This window comes from Talpa occidentalis, unplaced genomic scaffold (assembly GCF_014898055.3).
Source record: "Talpa occidentalis isolate TD23 unplaced genomic scaffold, MPIMG_talOcc4v2.1 talOcc4.17, whole genome shotgun sequence".
NCBI classification, from domain to species: Eukaryota; Metazoa; Chordata; class Mammalia; order Eulipotyphla; family Talpidae; genus Talpa; species Talpa occidentalis.
In genome coordinates this window covers 18495231-18502576 of record NW_023601754.1, presented here as the reverse complement: position 1 = coordinate 18502576, position 7346 = coordinate 18495231, and positions in this window count along the sequence as shown.

Sequence of the window (7346 nt, the reverse complement as noted above, 5' to 3'; positions counted from 1 at the left end):
CAGTAAATACACCAAGGTTTCAACATGGACATCCATGATTGCTGTGACCAAACAATACATTAGAAACACAGACTTCAGTTTAGAGTAAAATCTCTAAGAACATTGACCTTCATCCCTCCTGAGCACTGAATAATAGTGGATATTTAGATGATGTACCTCATTTCTTTCTTATTGTGTATGCATACCTCTGAAATAGATGCTACCACTACTACTCCCACTTCAGAGAAGAAACTTAAGGTGAGAAAATTTAGTAACCAGGGCCCACTTTGCATTTCTCTCTCCTGAAAAACCAACACAACCCTCTAGGGCACCACCCTTTATAAAGAGAGCATCAGCAAACACTAAGATATAATGAATTTTGGTTTTGATTAGCTGAAGATGCTTGTGATGTTCTGTTTTGGCAACTGGTTATTGAATCCTAGGCAGCAGGTTGTTTTAATTGCCCATTCAAACCAGTTCATACCATATACTTATTACTTTAAGCTGAACACAAAATCCTAAATAAGGTACTAACAATACACAATCTGAGAATTTAATGTCACAACTGAATTCATGTAAAAAAGTAATTGAGAATAGGGAGTATGAAACTTTATTGAATGCTATATTTTTCTTATAATGACTTAATTTCTTTATATTCAAGTAAATAAAGATAATTCCAATAAAAACATGATGGGGGGGGAAATATTTTTTCTTTGTAAAGACCTAATTGTTTTTATTTCACAGATGATTCCTATTGATATAACATATTAATTGTTCAAGAACATTCTCTACTAAAATATAGAAAAACTGAATAAAGATCAGAAAAAATGCAAAACTTGCAAGCAAACCATAGATCTGAGACATACAGCAGGGAGTGAGAGGAAAGCAGTTAAAACAGGGTAGGGAAGAGCACAAGGGACTGTGGTGATGATCATAGGTGCCGCAGTGGTCGGAGAATTATGTGGACTACACATGAGAAGAGAAATCAAATATTGTACAAAAATGAAAAATGAGATATAAGAAAATAAAAATAAAGAGAAAACAAAAAAAAAGAAAAAGAACATTCCCTATCAGTGTTATTTGGAGTGTATCCCTAGAACAATTGTGATCTGAAGCATGGTAGTAAATCACAAAAGTTTCTCTTCTACTAATAATGCTTTTGAAAACTTTAATAAACCACTGGGGAAAATCCCATAAATGTTTGTAGAAAAGAGATGGGAGGAAAAAGGAAAACAGTGAGTGTAAAAATATGAGCTAGAATAAAAGGGGGAGGAGTTCAGAAGGCAGAAGTAGTAAAAAGGAGGAAAAGAAAAGATGGGGTAAGAAAGGAAGGGGAAAAAGGCTTTTGGTATAATTCTGGCTTATTGCCTCCTCACTCCACATACCCACCTCTCTCACTCACGCCCCATGCACAAACACACACATGCACCCCAATACATACCAAAACTAAATGTAGAAGATGGCAACATCCTAATAATTCAAGTATTCCTTTCAAGAATACAAAATTATCACCATTAATACATCAATTTTTTAAAAAAAATTAAAAATTTAAATTTAAAAGAGCCTCTGAATGGAACCAATTTCAAAAATAGTCCTATGAAAGATTAATGCTTAGGTTGCTTTTCACATTCATACTTCTTCCTTTTTTTTTAAATAAATAAAATATACTCTAGTGGATGGATGGATGATACACAGAATAGAAACTCTAAATCATGGCAAAACTCCAACCAAAATCTGCTTTCCATGCGATCTTCTAACCATTTCTTATCCCCATCCCTGTCCCCTTAGGAATGTTACTTAGATACCAAAATTTTATCTTTGGGGAATATTTTGATGGTTACCAAGGAAAACAGCATATTTAACTGGTGGCTGTCAGATACACACTTACACATGGATGTATACATGTAACTATATGTGAGCACAAGCACACACACACATGCACCAATCCCAGGTAAATGAAAGCTAAAACCGTCTCATCTACCAAAGTATAAAGGGCAATTCTGAGATTTGGATTACAGCTTCTGCCTCCTCAATGGAACCATACCCTGTTACTGGAAGAGCTGTCAAACAGCCTGATAACACTATTTAAAATTTACATTTGGGCACATGTTTCAATTTAATGTGAGAACTAGCAAGGCCCATTCTGGCCAGTGATATGCTGCTTATCTACAGCTTCTTCCTCAGTTGTCAGTGTTCTTGAAATGCCAGTGCTACAGGCAAAGCGCAATGATTAGGATGTCAACATGCCATTGAGCATACACTGCCAGCTGCCAGCCTGTGTCTAGAAACTGAAGGCCCCTTAGCTCCACCCCAGGGTTGGGGAGCCAGTTAGGAGAGCTGTGACAGATACAAGAAATGCCTGAGAGAGCTGTGCTCTCTAAAGGTAGTCTGACCTATTTGGAAACACAAGCCAGCAGTGAGATATCCCTTTTGTGGAGGAACATCTTCAGGCACTCTCATTCTTTCTAAATCCTGATTTTTCATTGTAACAGTAAAACAATAATGAGAAAGAAAATTTTTATTTCTTTTCTCATTTCAATTTGTATTACGTGAATAATGTGGGGGATATATTAATATTGTGAAAGATACAAACATCCAAAATTACATAATCTAAAATATGAATGACTCCTTTCTTTGCTCCCATCTGAGTGCCCCTCATATTACTGTTGCATGGATTTACTGATATATATGAACACTTTTTTTTAATACAAAGAGGATCTGACTCTACTATTCATCCTGTGATTTACTTTCTTCACTTTAGCAATACATCCTAGAGATGGTACAATGTCTGAACATGCAATTCTACCTCTTTTTTTATAGAGCAGTTTTAGCTTCACAAAAAAAAAAATTGTATTACAAGAAATGCCTGTATTGCATTATTTTTGTAATACAAATTGAGATTTCCCATGTAACCCTTGTCCCCCAAAGTGAACAGCCTCCCCCATTACAATATCCTGCATCAAAGTGGTAACTTAGATATAATTATTGAATCTACATTGATACTTATAATGACCTAAAGTCCATAGTTTACCTCAGGTTTCACTCTTGTACATTTTATGGGTTTGGACAGATGTCCAGTGACATATAACCATCATTACGATACTATACAGCGCATTTCACTGCTCTAAAAATTCTGTGCTTTATTTATCATTTCTCCTTACCCGGTACTCCACAACCACTGACTTTTTATAGTCTCCATAGTTTTGCCTGTTCCAGAATGTCATATAATTAGAATTATGTAGCATGTAGCCTTTTCAGGTTTGTTTATTTCACTTTGTAATATCCATTAAAGATTCCTTCATGTCTTATCAAGATCTGACAACTCATTTGTTTTTTAGTGCTATTATTCCACTGTCTGTACCATATTCTAATAAATGAGCATGTTTACCTTATTTTAATTTTTATTTTCCTAATTACAACTGTGGATGAGTTTATTTTCATAAATATTTTGAATATTAACTTTTCTCTTCTTTGTGAATTATCTGATCTTTTTCTTATTAGATGTTTGCCAGTTATATTTTTTGACTTGAGAAGTTCATTATTAGATATTAATATATTTCCTGTTATATATGTTGAAAATATTTTATCCCAATCTTTTACTCATAATAAAAACCTTAATTTCAACATAGTCTTTGTTAATTTCCCTTTGATAAACTTAATGTATTGTTTTACCTTAGGTCATCAATTTTTTTTTTTAAGATTTATTTATTTATGCATAGAAGAACTGGGCGACAAGCCAGAGGTGTGGAGGGTGAGAGGATTCACCAGAGACAGAACAGGCAGACTGACTGAAATATACCGCTGAGGGGAGCAGCCGGCGAGTCAGGAGAGATCTGCTGCGCCATGTGGGTAGCTCCCTGGCTGGGGATCAAACTTGTGCTGCAGTGGCTGCAGATAGCTTTATAGGTTGCATCTTAACCCCCTGTGCCACGAGGGAGGCCCAGGTCATCAATTTTCTATGAGCTTTTGGCTGTGTAAGATGTTAACATTAGAAGAAACTAATAGAAGGGTATATGGAACTCTCTGTACTATCTTTGCAACTTCCATATAGATTTAAAATATTCCCAAGTAGTTTTTTTTTTTTTTTTCATATTCCGGTATTGTAGTTTTTACAGCTTCATTTGCTTGCAATGGTTTGTGGTAGCAGTGGTAGTGGGTTTTGCATTTAGTTCATTAATACACTTGAAATTTATATTTGAGTGTAATTTACAAAATATGATGTACTTGTGATGTCTGTCTAGATTGTTTTCTGAATGAAGAGCCCATGATCTCATTTATTAAACAGCCTATTATTTTTCTATTGACTGAAATACTTAACTTTATCATACACTGAATTCCCACATTTACCTAACTCTGTTTCTGAATTCTTTCCCCTTTCTTTTTCAATTTGCCTCTTTCTAAGTTAATACCTACACTTTTAGAAGTATTATAGCTTCACCATATGTCTGTCTTCTTTCTTGGCTATTTTTTGCTGCATACACATTGTACCTTTTATGCCAACATTAGACACCCTTTGTCCAATTCAAGTAAAATATCTTGTCACAAATAATTTCTTAAAAATGGAAAATATGGGGGCCTCCCTGGTGGCACAAGGGGTTAGGTGTCAGCACTATCAAGCTATCCGCAGCCACCGCAGCACAAGTTCATTCCCAGGCCAGGGAGCTGACCCACCTGGCGCAACAGATCTCTCCTGTCTCCCCCGCTGCTCCCTTCAGCAGTGTATTTCAGTAGATCCACCTGTTCTGCTCCCCACCCTGTCTCTGGTGAATCCTCTCACCCCCTGTACCTCTGGCCTATACCCCAGCTCTTATATGCATAAATAAATAACTATTTTAAAAAATGGAAAATATGTACTTTTCTAAACTGTTAACTTCCCATCCTTGAATAGTTTGCCTATTTATTCTTTTGTGTCCTTCAGTGAAGATTATAACCTTGATATTCTTCATTTAGGTCTCATTCATTTCTTGTATTTATTCCTAAATAAAAGGATTTCTTTCCTAAGGAGAATGGTATCTTTTTTTCATAACATTTTCTAAGTAATAGAATTGCTATTGATTTTTCATGTGAATCTTGTATCTGGCCACTTTATGGAACTCTCTAAAGAGTCAATTTTTCTGTTAGCTTTTTCTTTTTTTTTTTTTTTAATTAATAAATTTTATTTTTATATTCCCCATACAATTGCAATCCCCCCATTCTGACCCCAATCCCTCCCCTACCGCCCCCCACCCCCCAAAAAGTGTCTCTGGTTCATAGTTTTTGTTGATTTTGATTTTCACTTTCTTATAGTTATTCATTTTCCTGGTCCCTTATTTAAGTTTTCTAGATCCCTGCTATGAGTGAGACCATCCGGTATTTTTCTTTTTCTTTTTGGCTTATTTCACTGAGCATGATCCCTTCCAGCGTCATCCATGTTGCTGCAAATTGCATGTGTTTATCTTTTTTGAATGCTGAGTAATATTCCATGGTATATATGTACCACATCTTCTTGATCCAGTCATCTATTTTTGGGCATTTGGGCTGTTTCCAAAGCTTAGCTATTGTAAACAGTGCTGCTATAAACATAGGGGTGCAGGTGTTCTTTGGAATTGATGTTTCTGTGTTCTTTGGGTAAATACCTAGGAGTGGAATAGCTGGATCCTGTGGAAGCTCTATGTTTAGTAGGTCCAGAAATCTCCACACAGCTCTCCATAGTGGTTGGACCAGTTTGCACTCCCACCAACAGTGCAGAAGAGTTCCTTTTTCTCCACAACCTCGCCAACATTTGTTGTTGCTAGTTTTTTTAATATGTGCCATTCTCACTGGTGTAAGATGGTATCTCATGGTAGTTTTGATTTGCATTTCCCTGATTGCAAGTGATGTTGAACATTTTTTCATATGCCTGTTGGCCATTTGCATTTCCTCTTCAGAGAAGTTTTTTTTTAGTTCCTCTGTCCATTTTTTTGACTGGATTATTTTCTTTGTTGTTGTTGAGTCTCATCAGCTCTTTGCAGATTTTTGTGATCAGTCCTTTATCATTAGTGTTGTGTGCAAAAATTTTCTCCCAGTTGGTGGGGTTTCTCTTTGTTTTTGTTATTGTCTCTTTTGCTGTGTAGAAGCTCTTTAATTTGATGTAGTCCCAGCTGTTGATCTTTGCCTTCACTATCACTGCTTTGGGTGATGTGTCTGTAAAGATGTCTTTGATATGTAAATCACGTAGTGTTTCGCCTATATTTCCTTCTATGTATTTTATGGTTTCAGGTCTTATGTCTAGTTCTTTAATCCATTTTGAGTTGATTTTTGTATATGGTGTGAGGTAGTGGTCAAGCTTCATTCTTTTGCATGTAGCGACCCAGTTTTCCCAGCACCATTTATTGAACAAACTTTCTTTGCTCCAATGCATAGTCTTTGCTCCTTTGTCAAAGATTAGTTGACCATAAATCTGTGGGTTTATTTCTGGATTTTCTATTCGATTCCATTGGTCTGTATGTCTGTTCTTGTTCCAATACCATGCTGTTTTGATGATTGTGGCTTTGTAGTAGAGTTTGAAGTCTGGGAGTGTGATGCCTCCATTCCCTTCTTTTTTTTCAGGAGAGCTTTGGCTATTCGGGGTTTTTTGTGATTCCATATGAATTTCATCAATAATTGTTCTATTTCTTTGAAGAATGACATTGAAATTTTGATTGGAATAGCATTGAATCTGTATATTGCTTTTGGTAGGATGGCCATTTTAATAATGTTTATTCTCCCAATCCACGAGCAGGGGATGTCTTTCCATTTCTTTGTGTCTTCTTCTATTTCTTTTAACAGTGTTTTATAGTTTTCTTTGTATAGGTCCTTTACCTCTTTTGTTAGATTTATTCCCAAATATTTGATTTTTTTTTGTTTCAATAAGAAAAGGGATGGTTTTTTTGATTTCTTCTTCTTCAGATTTATTGTTTGTATATAGGAAGGCTACTGACTTTTGCATGTTGATTTTGTATCCTGCCACTTTACTGAACTGATTGATGAGTTGAATTAGTTTTTCTGTGGAGTTTTTGGGGTTCTCTATGTATATTATCATATCATCTGCAAAGAGTGATAGTTTGACTTCTTCTTTTCCTATTTGGATTCCTTGGATGTCTTTCTCTTGTCTTATTGCTCTGGCTAGGACTTCCAGTATTATATTGAAAAGCAGTGGTGAAAGTGGACATCCTTGTCTTGTTCCAGATCTTAATGGAATTGCTTTCAGCTTTTCACCATTGAGAATGATACTGGCTGTTGGCTTGTCATATATGGCCTTTATGATGTTGAGGTACGTTCCTTGTATCCCAAGAATTTCAAGGGCTTTTATCATGAATGGGTGTTGCACTTTGTCGAAAGCTTTCTCAGCATCTATTGATATTATCATA